The 16889-nt window shown below is 47.8% G+C and overlaps 1 protein-coding gene across 4 annotated transcripts in view; it reads right to left on the bottom strand.

The window, feature by feature from the left end:
* CUEDC1 (CUE domain containing 1) overlaps window positions 1-16889 on the bottom strand; it is a 92962-nt gene that overhangs the window by 73282 nt on the left and 2791 nt on the right. For 3 of the 4 annotated variants that reach the window (XM_019493263.2, XM_014608085.3, XM_014608084.3), the window contains exon 2: window positions 3340-3497. The gene's annotated coding sequence lies outside the window, so the exon portion shown is untranslated. Of the gene's footprint in view, window positions 1-3339; window positions 3498-8899; window positions 9055-9260; window positions 9347-16889 lie in introns of those variants that run through there. The other variant, XM_019493262.2, reaches the window with a different exon arrangement.

Below are 16889 nucleotides of genomic sequence, written 5' to 3'. Positions count from 1 at the left end.
AGAAAACTCAGGTTGAGCAAAGCAAAGACAAGGCAGTTGGCATTTCAGTTTTCTAAGAAACTCTGCATATCCTGATTTCTGTCTAAGAGGTGGAATCACTCGCCCACAGGTCTTACCAACCGAGGGGCATTTAAGTCCCATTGAGTTCAGCTTCCATACGACTCATCCTGAAGACATGCTGGTAAATCCCACGCGGAGGCCCCATGGAGGTCAGGAGAATCAAAAAAAAAACATAGCAGCAAGGTGCCTAGCTCTCCTTGTGCTTTTGAAATCTATCCCTGTTGACCTTTGTCATCCTATATTGCCTAGGTATTTTGAAAGCCAACTCTTGGCTCTTTCTCTGCATGCACAAGCTGAGCACTGGAAAACAGCAAGTTCCTTAATGAGCACGGGAAGGCATGCCTATTCAAAGCAGACCCTTGGGGAAAAAAGGGGCATTACGTGAAGGCTGTGGCTTAGTCCATGTTAGAGAGACACTCACTGCATCTAAAAAACAAGATGACCCAAGGAAACCAAACTCCTTAGGTCCCAGACATTTACAATGCACTTGGAAGACGTCCGGTGGGAAGCATGGCAATTAGATCTTAGCATGCGCATTAAGAAAAGACCATCTAATATACCAAAGCTCTAGTTAGGGAGAAATCAGGCGGGAATTGTGAAACAACAGCAAGGCTGATAGTATCTGAACTACAGATAGGAGGGAAACCCGGCAGCTCTGACCCCCGTATTCAGGAAATGCCCTGCTCTTCCCGAGAGCATCTTCAAAAGAGCACCTTGATAGATCTGATCCTGCAGGTGCTGAAAGCCCTCAGGTAGCAGCAATCCCAACTCAGTAGGAAAAACAGTCTAGTAGGGAAAACTTCTCTCTTGCTTTAAAATCCAAGTCATCTGAATGATAGCAAATGGGTTATGGGCTCGTCCCATAGAGTCGATTCACTTTGGTAACAAATTTGACTGCAGGAATTCTAGAAAGCTTAGAGAGATGCTGAAAAAAAACTCAGATGCTGCTTCAACATCCCCAGATGCAAACACCAGAGTTTCAGCCGAAGGCTGCAGAGTAATTGCTTAAGGTGGAACAAAGAGATCCAACTAGGAGGAACAGGAAGAAGCAAAGAAATGGCAAGGCTTTCTGACAGTGAGATACAGTAGACCAGGCATAAACTGTTCCTCTTCACTTGAGACGTTTAAAAGCAGACAAGACAAAGCTCTGAGGGGAAAGATAGTTAAGTGCTTAAAGATTTGGATGGGGACAGAGAACATTTCAGTTGCTGGCTCTGGTCCTGGCTACATCACTTAGGGCTAGGTTTTCATTGCGGTGGGAGTTAGGAGCTCTTATAAATCCTACTAGGGATTGATAGTACATCCATAGGCACCAAAAAAACCCCACAGGGTACAAGACACCCTTGTCTCTCACTGGGAGCTCACAGCTCTTCTGAGAATCGGGTCTTTCACCCCAGTGCCTTGTTGGTAAGAGGGGGTAGTATTTGGAAGACACTCAGAGGCTTGCCTCCACTGCCTCATGCTGTGTCCAAGAGCGTCTCTGCAAAGCATGCCCAAGCCCGCATGCTCCTGCCTCATGTGCAATCCCAGGCAGTGTAGCTGCTTTATAGCAAGCAGGTACCAATCAGCACATCTGAGGCCAAGAGTTTAAGGTGACTGCATTGCTTCACTGAACGGCAACATCCAAGGCAAGGCATGGAAGCCACACAGAGATGTCCTCAGTTGCTGCAGCATTAGGCACCTCCTAAGAGAAGAGGATCCTTTAACCAAGAGGATCATAGATATCCTCAACACACATCTGTGCCTTCTTCCTGCCACAGCCGGAGAACAGGAAGTGCAGCTCCCTGTGCCATTTTAAGGTACCTGCAGTATCGGGTCTAAATCAGCAAGTTAAAAAATAAATAAAAAGTCAGTTTGCCTTTAAACTGCCTGTAGGATTCCCCTGAGGACAAACTCCATGCCACCGTATCAATAATCCCGAGGACATCTGGGTCATGCAGAAATAATGCAATGTTATGTAAATGCACAGATAAGTCACTAATAATGTTCAGCCCGCTGGACAGTTTGTGGCTTATTTTGAAACGAGTCTTTCCCAAAAGCAAGATGCTGCTGGAGTTTCTTCCGTGGATGCAGCTGACACACAAGGGAGAAATGCATCCAGAAGAAAAGACTGGAACTCTTTGCTTATTAGTCATCCTTCGTTTCACCCATCAAATCCTCCCTTTCAGGTGTATTGCAATAGATAGGCAGATAGATATTAATAAAATAGTTATTACTCAAAAACAGAGGCCCTTTTTTCCTTACAAGGACCCCACACTCTCAGCTCGTCGCAGGACACATCTATTTTATCCTCTCCCTGTACCCTGAACTCTATTGTTCCTATTCAACTTGCCCGTTCCTGATACTCTCAGCAAAATGAACCTTCCTGGATGCCTCCACTAATGGCACAGCTTGACTACAGGACTAGGAACCAGGAGCACGTGAACTTTCTCTTGGCTCCATTCAGCTGCATCTCCTTGCCTACCCATGCCTCAGTTGCTCAGCTGTGAAATGGGCCTGTCACCCTCTGCTTACCTGTGCGAGTGCTGGTTGAGATGAACGGCTAACTGCTGTTTGCGAAACACTGAGCATGACAGGCACAATGCATACCTGCTTTGAGTACCCTCCCAACAGCATATCTCATTTGGAGCTATCGCTGCAGGGGCTGTGCAAGCAAGGGGGATGGGTTAGACTGAAAACTCATGCAAATAGCTATGTGGCTGATCTCTGGCAGATGCAGTCACTCAGTTTGCAAACACTCATGGCAGCTGCTGGCACACACTGAGCACACAACGGAAGATCTTTTTGTTTTTCCCCCAGATGCAGGCCCCAACCACTCCCGTCCGTCTGGCAAAAGCAATACGGCCTTTTCTCTAACGCACAGAGTTGCCACCCACGCGGCTTAGAGCTTGAGAAGCTGAGAGGTCACTGCTCTCTCTGCAATGCTCCAACTATATCAAGGAGCCTCTTTGGATATAAAGGAGGGTCCATGACTAGTCCATACAACTAGGTTAGCATCTCTTTAAAAAGTCAGTGAGCCCTATAGTGGTCCCTGGGCGAGGCAGGTTAAGCTAGCTCCTTATAGATCCGAAGGTGCCAGTTCAAACCCTAATCTGGACTCATCAACCCAGCTGTATCTGGGCCTTCAGCCTGGGGGCACAAAGACGGGCAGATGTGATGCTAACCATACCAGCAATCTTTGCTTAACACTGGTTACAATAGCTAGCGTGTCTTAACCACAATAGTCCAAAGGACTGCTAAGTCCGGGAAGACTTTTGACCTGTTGACAGTGGTACTCACCATGCTCCGTCTCCAAACCCGACCAGCGCAGCAACACACGTGTTCAGCTCGGCGAGGGGTCAGGAACGTTTCTGAAAGATGCTGCTCACTGGAAAACGCCAATTCTTTGAACCCAGCGCTCTTGGCAGGATAGAGTTGTTTTCTTCAAATTTCCTGTTCTGGAAAAAAATACAAGAGAATTTTTAGATTGTCAGGACATCGAGGTTTTCAAAACGAGAAGGTAATATTTTTGGTTCGCAACAGCCACGTTTCTCACTTTCAGTTAGAGCTAAAACAGGTTGCAAACAATCGTTAGAAACAGGCTGCAATCAAAATAAGACATTTTGATTGCCCTAACAAGGAAGGTTTTACATTTTGGCTTGCAATGATTTTCCAGAATCACTTTTTGTTCCCCAAAAATAAATAATGCCAATGCCTCAAAATTCGGCGGGACTGGGAAAGCCCAAACCAGTTCCCCATTCACCCCTCTGAGCAAGGGCTCGTACATTCAGTTAACATGGTTATTTGTTTTACACCGGGCCTGTGTATTTCTCTATACTTCATTTGTTGCCTAAAGAGCAGAAGACGGCAATGTAGGGCTGAGGGCCAAAGAAATTACTGGTATTACACTTCCTGGCGGTGTGGGCTGGGGTGGTGTTATTTTTTCATTAAGCCTGCTGATGGATATGTCTCTGTTCTCAGGATAAGCAAACTTTACTATGAAGTTATAAAAGCACATAGTGGCACCAAGAACATGTGACAGGCACCGATAAAGACCACAAACCTAATTAAAAAAGCAAGGAAGTACAGATAAATGAAACTACTTATTAACCAGTGTCCCAGAACCGCCAGAGAGTAGGTTTTAGGGGGTGGAAAGCTTTCAACATGCTGCAAAATGATCACTTTTCCAGAAGTTTGGTATTTTTGGACTGTCCGATGGAATTGAACAGCACGTTGCAGTCCTGCTAGAGAACATTAGAGAAGGGTTTCTAAAAATCCTGTAAGAAAAAGATTTTCAGAACAAGGCCAGGAGTTTCAAAGAAACTTTAAATGCTTGACCATTAAAGACCCAGCGCCTTAGGTTCCCCCTTGAAAAAAAATAAACTCAGTTTGGGCACCAAACAGGGAGGTAAGTTCCTCTCTAAAGCAGCAGCCCACTTTCCCAAAATGAGCTGCTAAGCCAGCCAGTTTTGAAAATCAGGAGACTGTTTTAGATAGGAACTTAGATGTAGACTTAACTAAAAAAATGGGGGCTTCAAGTACCCATTTGGGGTCATCAGAGCCCGCAGCAATTCACAGCAATTTGGACTGAACTCAAGCAAATCTCTGGAGAGCCCCCAATTGGTTTCGTCCTTTTTCTTGCCTGCAAGAATCTTCCCTAAGGGCAGTTCAAAATCTTTCCAAAAAATATATATATATCTGTTAAACAGCGACCTATGAGAGCCGAGGCTCTTAGCCAGGAACAAGGAAGGAGTCATTACTTATATGCAGTTCAAGTCAGCTATTAGTTGAAGAGAGCATGTAATAGTTCACCTATCGGAGACAAGGCTCCTTTTAGTCTGGCTGTTTACACTGTCGAAGCAAAGAATTGCCATGACAACTGGCTTTGCCACAAAGCCCCACTTGGCTTGAATTACTGCAAGGAGAAATGTTTAAACACTAAATCCCTTTTCTACAAGGGGAGAGGCAATGCACCAATATAACCTTAGATAAGGGGGGGAAGAAAGAGAGAGAGAAACCCATGTTCCGACTTCGCTGGCAGTAGAAGAAACTATGTGCTTCGGCTCACCTGCTTGAACAAAAAAATAAGTAAAAATGCAGTGGGTTTTCCAATGGGGTTGAACGTGCTTCCAGACAAGAGCACCTGTCGCATACTAGGGATTTGGTGAACTTTCTATTCCTAGAAAAATGCCAGGTGCAGGTAAAGTTTGGTCCAACTCATCCACTGAAGTCAACCCGAGTTTCTCCATCTATTGGGGCTGGACTCCATCTCGCGAGGTCCCTTCCAGCCCCTAATGTCTATGCCTATGAAAATGGATCACGAGCGCTGGCGGAGCAGGTCGCATAGCGATGAGGGTTGCTGGGATCACATCTCTCAGCTTGCAAGAGCATTTCAGTGGCAGTAAAAGCCTTGTGTGCATTTAGGCCAACCTCGCCTATACTCCCTGAACCTAGGAGCCAAACCCTTCATCTCCCCAAGTTTTGAAGTGGCGCTTCTGAGGATCGCCGCTTGGCAGGAAAAGCCGTGAAGTCCGCTTTCAAAAGGAGTAACTTTGTTTGCATTCATTCAGTTTGCATTAGAAGTCCTGACCGGCGCTGTTTGCTTAAAAAGAGCCTTTGAACTTTATTGATAAAAGCACCTGAGTTAGCGCTGGAAAGGAAGGATGATCTAATTGCTGACGGCATTTCCTCCTGGTGCTTTATCATTGTTCTTTTTCAGTCATACAGTCTCCACGCAGCAAAGCGTAGCGGCCTGAACTTCCCAGGGGAGCGTCTCACCAGCACGACCACCACACCGCACCAAAGCCCTGCCCGTGGTTTTGGTGCATGTATTTTTGTGACGGTAGATGGCTTCGTAATGGGATACAGAACCTTTCCTTGGTAGGTCACTCGGTTAGATGGTCAGCAGACGCTCAGCGAACACGACAGACACACCTCAAATGGAAGAGGGTCTTCAAAATCGGGTTTAGCAGTCGCTATTTTTAACCCAGTTTTCCCTCTGGAAGGATTTTACAGCGACGGACCATTCTTGTCCCTTTTCACAGCCCATTGCCCATGGGGACCGCTGAACTGATATAACCCTGGCTAATTACAAACTCAATCGCAGGGTAATTGCTACGTGCCGGAGAAGCATAGGCATGAACCTTTGCTCCTGCAGCGGGACGTACAGAAGCAAGGCCCAGACAGGAAGAAAGGGTTGACCTCGGCTGCCTTCACTCAGAAGTTACCTGAACCTCAGATCCACGGAGGTTTCACACGCTTTCCATCTAAGCACACATCTCTCCTTGCAGTCAAGACATAGCCTAAAGGCCCCTGATGTAGATGCAATCAAACCGGTATACAAGCACCCCACATGAGCCGGGCTTATTCTTCTTCCCCAGGTGATCAGCTACATTGATAAAGCAGCTTTCCGCCAACAGAACCATATCCAGGCCAGGGAAGAGGAGTAAACTATATTAACTATCCCACCATAATTAAAGCAGGGCCAAATATTTTCTGAAGGGTGCGAATGACTTGCTGTCACTTTGGGAGGAGAGTCAAACGACCTGCCATGCACTTAGGCCACGCAGTGCTGCAGAATTCCTTCAACATTGCCAATAAGACAGACTATCTATCTGACCCCATGCTCTGCTAATTAGATTTCAGTTGAACCCAGGCCGAGATTTGAGCTGATGGAATTGGTTGCGTTAGTCCGAGCTGAGATCAGAAGCCGGCATGAAGCTAACAGTCAATTTGAGATTTAAAAAAAAACCCCAAGAAAACCTCAGACTCAGAATGCTGCTGCTAATGAGGTGACATCTGTAATTTATTTGGGATTTAAGACCTGATTCTGCAGATCTCTAAACTAAGGAAGAGCCAGTGAGAGCATCCAGATGAACGGGCTTTGCAAATACTCAAGGGCAGCCATTATGGAAATGATGAGAAAAAACGCTGGCTTGTACCGACTATATTTTCATGCTCTCTTTTAGGAGGGCAAATATAATTTGCTGATTCTTTGAGCAGCTCAATCCCCCCCACCAAATCGCTTTTGCTGAATCTCTACATCTCTCTTTGTCTCGCCTATCATTCGATAATTTCATGCCATGAGGCGCTTTAACCAGATTTGGATATTTTACAGTGAAGGTTCAGCTTGGGGCCAGACACTGAAGAGACGTGCACATGGCAAGAGGCAGCATCGCGCAAAGATCCCCAAGCAAGCCCTGCCCGTGCGAGCTCACCCAGCCACAGCCTGTCCTGCTTTGGGATAAAGAAACTCAGATTAAAGGACTGTCAAATTCAGGGTATCTCAACTGCAAAGGACCCAAAGTCAAGCTCCTCAACACAGATGCAGATCCTGACTATAGAGCCGGCGGGAGAGGAGGGTTGTCAGCATTGCTGACAATGAGGCCACTTATTTAGGTGTACACTTTTATCCTCTCCTAGTCTGACATTCAAGACAGCTTTGATTAAGATATCAGTAGTCCCTAAACAAAGGAGACCCCAAAACCCTCCAGCTAAATTCCCGTGAATGACTGAAAAAGCAAAGCGGACGTTTTGGAAATGCAACTTTCCATCGGGTTTTGATTTGGAGCAAAAACGGTGGGAGAACTGGTTTTCTTAAAGCCACTGGCTGCCGAGGCAGCAGGTTCAGAAATGGGAAGAAGTAGAGGAAAAAGGAAACGCAGGCAGCTTGAGCACTGAGGAGCAGCACACTGACCACCACACACTTTTACTTCCCTTTGCTTTGAAGGTGGTTTCCACTTGGCATCACTGAAAAACAAAACCAACCCATGTAGGGGTTGTCTCGAGCCAGGGCTGGTCTACACTGGAAAGTTAACGCAGTTTAAGGCATGCTTCTTTATTGAGTTCACATGTGGACAGCCTTGTTCCAGAAGAAGGCTGCTTTTGTTCCCACTGAGATTAATTCACGTTGACAGAAGAAACATACCCATCTGGGACAGTTAAATCAGGAAGAAAACAACTCCGCAGGTAGATGAGTCCTTCTTGGATTTCAAACTGAGTTGTTAAGACATGTTAGCTAACAGGTTCTACCAGGTGAGAAAGGCCTTGGCTGTACTAGACCTATTACTGCTTTTAACACACGCTAAACTGGTCGCGTGAAACACTGAAGTAAATCATACATTGAACTCAACCAACTAGTTTGCACATGTCGAAATCATCAAAGCTTTGCCCGCTCCTACTCCGGCCTTCTTTGGCCGTGTTAGTTGGAACACAATAATAATGTGCAATGGTTTTGTGCACATCAGGACTAGTTTGAGGTGTCAATTGAATACAAATGAATTAAAACTGGTGCAAAACTCCATGGGGAGACAACCAAAAAGAGAAGTAACTATTTCACAACCACCATGGTTTATTAAGAGGAACTCACATGCAGATGGAAGTATAGCTGTCTCAAATTGGGGGGGTGGGGGGTAAGAATAGAGAGTTTGCACGGTTTAGGTTAGGAGCATATTTTTGCACGTAGACCAGGAGTAAATTTATCAATCTGACTTTGAACTGTAGTGCTGAGGTGCCCAAGGTCCACATTCCTACCAAGGTATGTTGGACCCTACAGAGGTTTTTATGAGTAAATGGGGCACATTGATTTCAAGGGAGTTAAGCCCTTGATCTTTTTGGTGCTTTTACAACCCCTGGAAGGCATTTTCATGGCTCCAGGTACTTGTGAAAAGGTGGCCCTAACCACCCTGTGCAAATTTTACTCCAGGCCGTGTTTGAGGGCTTAATCAGGTGAGTTTCAGTCATTAGGAACAGAGTTACACTATAATAAAATAACAAAATCAATCCAGAATTTGCACCGGTTCAATGGATTAAAAGCCTGCTAGCCTTAGCATACATCTGCCAACTCTTTCTACCTGCACACCTTAAATTCCCAGAGAAGTTTCTTGCTTCCTTGAGATCATCCGTAACGCTGGCACGCAGCTCCGTGTCCTGCGTATCTGCTAAAGCACCACAGACTAAACACCAGGCTCCTTCTGCTCGCGAATTGGAGGCACTGACGCCTACGGCAAAGGCCGCCTAAGGAGATAGAAACTGTCTGAAAGTCTTGTGGTGCCTCTGGGCTTTTTTTGTTTGGGGGGGGGGAGGAGAGAGAGGATAGCAAGCAGCCCACCAACGATCGGGACTGCACGCAGAAGCGAGCAGGCTACGGCTGAGAGCAAGCCAGCTCCTCCTGCCTGGGGCTGGGAGTCAGCCATGCGGTGCCCTCGCTTGATCCTGCTCACCCTGGGCGGCCGGAGCTGCAGATTGTCAGCTGGAGACGACAGCTGGATGAGTTTGAGGGAACTGCTGCGTTTGGAGGTGTTTTGGTCTGTAGATGACAAGAGTTACAGAGGGAGAGCTACATGAGGATATCTAGCCAGATCCTTCAGGCCACAACAGCTCAAGATAACATTGTCAAGGTGTCCCAGGCCTGCATCCCAGTGCATTTTTGAAGACAACCTGGCTCCAGGCCTGATCCAAGACTTGTGAAAGTCAATGGAAAGACTCCCATTAACATCAATAAGGATGGAACAAGCCATTCCACTACTCCCCCCCAAAAAAGACTAGATCATATTCCTACAATATTGATTGCTGGGAAATTTCTCCTGAGGCCCCTCTCCTAACTCCTACTCACACCCCCCTTGCCCTCTTTCCTTACACCCTTAATTAAAGCTGTCACACATAAAGGCCATCTCTACCCCCCTCCGCAGGACACCGGGCGATCGCCGATTAGAGTGGGCACTAACAGATCCTACAGCACCACGTCCAGTCCAGACAAGACCAGCAGGGCAGCACAACTGGTCCCAGAAGTGCTTCCAGCAACTATTTTCAGCACTGGCTCAGGGAGATGGGTACCAGACCTGCTGAGGGGTCACCGGTTGAGCACAGATCAGGCACTATCATGATTATTCCCCTTCTCCAAGTCCCTTCTAATCTGTAGGACTCTCAGCATCAGAAGCCACCAACAGACTCCAACCTGACACCACTCACGGAGCATTAAAATTCATTTTTTTTTTTAAAAAGCAGTGGCAGCCAGCTCTCACGCGGTGGTGAAGTATGAAGCTTTGACCAACACGAGCTGTTTAGCAAGAGGCCAGGGCACCTGCATCCGCTGCTACAGAGGAAGACATTGCTGTCTCCTCTCCTGGGCTTACAAACCCAGGCATGTAGCTGCCCTGGCATCCTTCAAACACCATCTTCATCTTATCCACACAAGAGTCAACAGAACAATCCTCCGACACCCTGGCCAATGTACTGCTCGTGTACACATGGGAGGGGATTCGAGCAGCATCCTCCTCCCAGCTAAGTCCCAACACCAGATTTGAGTCTTAATGCAGTATAAACGGGGCATAAGATACACTTCACCCCCTCCCCAGCCATCTTCAGGCTTAAGTCCGGCAGGACAGTGAGCTCAGGGATCCCAACACCGCACAGCATGTCCACAGTGTAGACACACATAATACATCCAGCCCCCGAGACTTGGCTGATGCATCTCTCCACCCCCAAAGCTATAAAGCAGTCATTTAACCCCAGTCTTGGGTTGATTTCTCAGCCACCCACCATGGCCAATTAACAGAACGCATGTAAACCACAACCCCCCTGCGGGATCCAGCCATCCCCTTTTTTAGAGCCAGTGGAAACATTTTCGAGCCTTTCTGACAAAAGCAATTAGAACATTTTAACAAAAATATATTTCAGCTGAGTCTTTTTTGCCGCCTCCGTCCATGGAAAAAAAAAAAAAAAAGAGTGAAAAAAGAATGAAAAGCAAAGAAGGTTATATTACCTTTGGAAAACCAAATATATATCAATAACCTTTTGGGGGGGAAAAAATAGGGAGAAGAAACATGGGTGGAGGATCTCTTCTCCCCTCATTAAAGATGAGAAGAAATCTGTGAAAACGGTTCTGAACAACATCATGCAGGTGGTTTAATATTGCTGCTGAAGGACTGCTGCATGCAATTCCCTGTTGGGGAACCGATCGATGCTACCGTCTGTCAGTGTTTTCTGGGTGTTGTGCCGGACCACCAGCACTGGAGCATGAGCTTGAAGGCTGCTTCTGCAGTGCTCACATGTGCTGACACGATAGGGGACATCTTTGCACCTAGATAGATTATAGGAGGAATCAGAAAGGAGACGGGAGCTGAACGCAGGGTTTTTTAGGCCCCTGCTACACATTACATACATTGCGCAATTAACTGGTTAATCGTGCAATACACTTAGACCGGCCACACGTGCAAAGTGGTTATCACACAATTAACCGGCTAATCACACAATGAATTTAGACCAGTCGCACATGCAAAGTAATTATCACGCAATAAGAGCCAACCAGCTATAAAGGTAGTGCTTAAAAATGTGCAAGAACTCCATAGCTGGTTTCTACCCAGAAATTCGAATGTGTAGCAGAGTTCTTAGCCACACAGGCCAATAGATTACATTCACGTGCAACCCCATGAAACCAAGGATGTGCCTTCATACCCTGTAAGTATAGAAAGATAACTAATGTGTGCTCACCATCCTGCTAGAGACCTTGGGGGAAACGAGGCTCTGGATTGTACCTGCTAGAAAGGTAGGTAGGTAGGTGGGGTCAACCATGGGTTGCAGGTACAACGCTGCCTTCATCTAAATATAACGTGAAAAATATTGTCTCCATGAGACAGCAAACTCAGGCATGCTGTCACTCCACAGAGTATACACATCACTATGTTGCTAAACTGGCAATGATAAGCACAGGCGTGCAAGGACAGCAGAAAAATGTTATCTGCGGTTTGATGCTCTGAGATGCTGAGTGCCCCCAGTCACCACCAATGTTCACATCCCAGTATCAAGTCCATGCTGCTATAAGTACAGTATTTTTTGATATAGCTTACAGCAGCAGGAGTTCACTAATCCTTATTCTAGCAGTGGTATATTTGCCTGTTTGTCCACCTACACGTACTCTCAGTGGGACTAGCTGTGTGATGCATCTTGATTGTTAGGAGGAGGTATAATTTTGCAGGGCTGAAAATAATCTGAAGACTTTTAAAAGGAGGTTGTGAAAGGCTTGTGCCCTGTGGGGCAGCAAAAACATGAAAACGCCACCTCGCAACAGAGGTTTCTGAAGGAAAGGTGGCTCTCAAACTTTTCCAAGTGCAAATTTATCTACAAGTCTAACGCTCTGGTAAAAGTTTTGCTGCAAGCCAAAACCGCAAGGGGAGAGACAGCTTGGAGAGCCGCGAAGACAAGCACCACTGGAACAATTTGTTGGTCCATTTCAGGCATGTTTCATCTCCAAAGCAGCTTTTAATGATGTTGTTCTACATCTATTCCAAGACGGTTCAATAAGGGAATAATGCCACAGCTCGAGAGTTAACCACAAATATACTTTGGCATGCAAAATTTTCTAAGCTGAACCCAATAAAGATGTCAATGGTAGAAAATACATTATTCTGTTAACATCAGTCAAAAAATGGAGCTGCATGTTTACAACAGAGACGTCAGAGCTATCCGAGAAGCCGCTGGAACAGGGTTCACAAATACCCTTTGAAGATCCGCCTATAACTTACCAAGCGAAGGGGTCACACATGGAAAGCTTCACTTACAGATACTGGGGCCCTGTCCTGCAGCTGCTCCCCATCCTGCGATGTGCCCTCAGCCCCCTTGGATCAGGTCCCAACACACTTGGCTAAGGCAACCGCTCATCCCGTTGACAACAGAGACAGCTGGAGTGACACAGCCATCGGAGGAGTACGCTCTCCTTCACATCCAAGCCTGGCCCTGCTGGGGTTTTGCTTCTCACCACCTGGGTGAGGTGCAGGGAAAGAAGAATGTAGTTATTTTCTGGATGACCTCCCTCACTGGGTGAGCAAGTGAGCAAGGGAAGCGAGCACTGAGGATAGGAACTGGCTGCATGCACAGAGCAAACAACTTGTGGCAGAGGGAAAGCAGGAGAGGAAATGTGACTCTCTGCTCTGCAGGGCAATGCCAGCCCCTCCAAGCCTGGCACCCAGCCTTCAAGCGGGCACAAGACAGGCCCCACAAAGGCAGCAGGTGTCTGCAACAGATGCCAACAACTCCAGCTTTCTCTGCCACAGACCAGAAGGATCAGCGAAGCCATGGTGCGGCCCAGCTCCCACGCCACATATTTCCAACCTTGAGAGATGCCATTCAAACCTCCATCCCAATGCATCGAAAAAGCATGTTGCAAAAGCAGTATATAAAATTTTACCAAATCTCCATGCACCTTCAACTCTCCTATGAAATATGAACCTAGGAGAACTTTTATTTGTACTTTTCTGCTATGCCTGAAGGGTGCTTGTGCCCAAAAGCTTGCAAATAAAGAATTTTTTTTGCAAACAAAGTTGGTCTAATAAAAGACCAACTCTACCATGACCAGCTCTACCAAAGACCAACTCTATCAAAACTCTACCACGAGTTCCAATTCCTTTTGCCTCTAGACCAATACAGCTACAACCTGGATACCCTTCAAAAGCAATTTTACTTACTAATGTATCATGTACTACTGCTAAGCAGCGGGGACAGACAACAGTAAAACTCCCTCCCCCCAGTAAAATCTAATGAGCTGCATCTCGCTTCACAGTGCTAGTTGTTTCCCAATTGTGGAGCCCAAGGTAAAAAGCAAACTCCAGGAGAGAACAGGTTGGCAGCTTAACAATACATTTAAAATACACATCAGCCCCCTGGACACAGGGCCAACAAAAAAGACAAACCATAATGCCAAGCAACAGCAAACACCATGGGATGCTGCGCACGCAGCATGCTCCAGGTAGAGGGGAAATCCACAGGAAGAGCTCCCTGTCGACTATCCTGGGAAGCAACAGCCAGGTGCTTCCCAAACAGTCGTGAATTTATCCCTGCCCCAGCGAGGTGGGAACAGGATCCGCATTGTACAGACCACAAAGTGATGCACTAGGAGGCTAGAAGTTTCCACCAAATTTGGGCACCCAATTTGAGATGCCGCAGACCTGATTTTTTCAGAGCCCTTGGTGTTAAACAGCGATGTGTACAGTAAAAGCACAACTACTACCAACTTCAGCTGCAGCTCTGAGAGATCCCATGGTCTCAAGGTGGGGCTAAAAGCTGAAGAGCACGCAATCAGAGCCGGCCTGTGAAGAGTCAAGCTTTTAAAAGCAGCTTGCTCAGCCTGCTATAGACCCTCTGAGAGGTAGGGGAGTCCTATTTCCCAGCATTTCCCATATTCAAACTATCCTTTCTCATTTACTACACACCTTCCGATTTCTGCAACCTGTGAGGCAAGGAGCCTAAAACCAACAGCCTCCTTCACCATACAGGTCTAATGCATCCCCCAGGCTGGTCCACACAGTGCAGTGGTGGGAGAGGCACCTGAGGCAGCAATGGGGTGGGGGATGCCCACGTGGGCAAGAGGAGCATCCCTGGGGCATACGTGGGGAGATGGGAGCATCCATGGGGCATTCAGGCTGCCCAGCGTGCAGCCGTCTGTGATACACCTCCTGGGGCGCATGGCCCCCAGGGATGTAGAAGCTGGACAGCCCTGAAACAAAGAAGCATAATTCACATGAGAACAAAACCACAGTTTGCAGAGGCATTTTTTTCCCCCGGCTTGACCTCACAACCCTAACAACATGCTTTTAGCATCCTTGCGGGTATAATTCCTCATTATTTAAAAAAGCAAACCGAAGAAAACAGTAATTCCATCGTGTGTCATTGTGCTGACTCCGACATGGGTCTTCAACAGCCAATACAATGCTGCATATCCATTTTAGCTTAAGACTTAACGTGGACAAACCCACGTACTTGCCCTCATTCTCAGAAATGGCTATGATTTTCTTTACAAGCAAATGCAGACTGAGCAGACATCCAGCACGTGAAAATTCAGCTCAGCTACCTACAGTCAGGCAAAGCTGTAAGCACCTGAAAAAAGGCCTGTTGATGGAGAGTATCACGCCTCTTTGATTATAGGCAAGGGTGGCAGTGCCAGCTATTCTTAGCAGCTTTTACAATCTCTGCATAGTTGCACCCAACAGATGGGGGAAAGCAGCAGACCAGGGGCTTTAGTGGGGAGAGCAGCATTCACGTTTCCTAACCCTGGAGATGATCACTTCTCAACCACGCGTGCTCATCAGAAGAAACTCTCCGATCAGCGGCTGAAGGAAGGTGTACGACCAGCCTAGCAAACTGAGCTTCTTTGCCAACATGGGGAACCAGCCTATGTCAGACTGATAAATTCTGGTTACACATGAAACGATCCTTAACACTCAGCGCCGAGATGCAGTGAGTCAGGCGTGGGCTGATGAGGTCTCTGATCTCACCAACCACCCATCCCAGCCTGGAAGAAGCTATGGAACAAATGAACAAAAACAGGTCCCTGGGCTAAGGGTTTGGACTCTAGTCAACGGGCAAGCTCAGGAGGCCACCTGAGCTGGCAGAACCAGTTCTACCCAAATGGTCTGAAGGGAGCGGGGAAAACCAACCAAAGAGGAAAAAAAAAAAATGAGGTGGTCAGACTCCCCTTTACAACTGACAGGGACTCACAAAGTGCTGGAGTCCCTGAGACAGGCTCCAAGGTCAGGCTGGGAGCCACAAACTCCAAGGGACTCCTCAAAGACTCTAGTCGAGGCCCAAGAAGCACGAGGGAAGGGGAAAGCCTGTTGGGTGGGAGCACCCCAGGCATGGTGCGTGTAGCTAACCCAAGGGAGCGACGTGGCTGGCATCACGTCCGGTCACCCCAGCCTGAGGGACAAGGACTCCATTTACAGATGGGTTAACTGGGTGCAACTTTTGGTGTGAAACCGGAGTGAGACTCCATCTCCTACCTCTGGAATAAGATGCCTTGGCTGCTCAGGCAGGTGTGCTGAGGTGTGTGCAGGCATGTCCACCCAGAGCTTCCTTCACCCCAGCCCTGCCCAAGCCATCCTTCCTGACTTTGCTGGCAGCCTGCAGGCCCTGCCCCTTAAGCAAGCCTCGGCTCGTCTCCACCGCCCACAGGCAGAGCCATGCACGGAAAAACGGGCACAGGAGCGCGGCCAACCTGGGAGCCAGGAACAGGGCGTTGTAGGATTGCTGCTGGAGGATCTTCCACGCACACGGCCTGCAGTCCCACATGTGGCAAGCAGGGCCGGGGGAAAGGAAGAAGGCTGGGCCTCGCATGTGCAGATGCACAGTGGGTCTGGGCTTCGAGGGCAAGCTGTGTAGACAGGGCCTGGACACAGAAGCGTACCCAGGCACTGCACCGTTTTGTCCATCATTGCCCAATTCTGAGCTGTCTAAAGGGAAGAGCGACTGGCTTGGGTTCCTCTATGGAGACCACGCACGATATACATGGACTATCGGATCACGGAAAAAGCAATGATAAGCCACAGCATCCAAGCACTGGGGTGTTTTGGCCAGACAGAAGGCCCCGAGGGTCTAGTGCAGCTGGGCTGCGAGGTCTCACGCCTGAAGAGATAAGACATGAAAGCCTGGGAGTGCATTAGAGAAGCCAAGGACAGAGACGGTACTGGAGCCTACTCGGACCAAGGGAAGCATAAGAGCACAGAAATCCAGCCTGCTGGGATGCAGCACAAGAGCTTGGCGAGCTTTCAGACAACAGCAGACTTGCATCGAGGGACACAAAGGGTCCGTCGCCATCCCCCAGTTCTGATGCCAGGCGGCACCATCCTGGGGGACGCTGCACTCGCTCCTGAAGCAGGGCATAGCTGTGTTAGCATGCCAGCAAGCTGCGCTGAGAGACAGGGCCTCTGAACAAACAGGCCAGGCAGCATGTAGGCGGGCAGGCTTCTTCCAGGTCAGGAGGTAACACACACAAAGTGAGCCCGACATCTCAGCAGGGTGTCTCCCGGCACTGTAGCAGAGCAGCAGAGACACAGCCAAAGCAGCCAACCTGGAGCCAACAA

This window comes from Alligator mississippiensis, chromosome 14 (assembly GCF_030867095.1).
Source record: "Alligator mississippiensis isolate rAllMis1 chromosome 14, rAllMis1, whole genome shotgun sequence".
Taxonomy (NCBI): Eukaryota; Metazoa; Chordata; order Crocodylia; family Alligatoridae; genus Alligator; species Alligator mississippiensis.
This window is presented reverse-complemented; position numbering and strand designations above follow the sequence as displayed.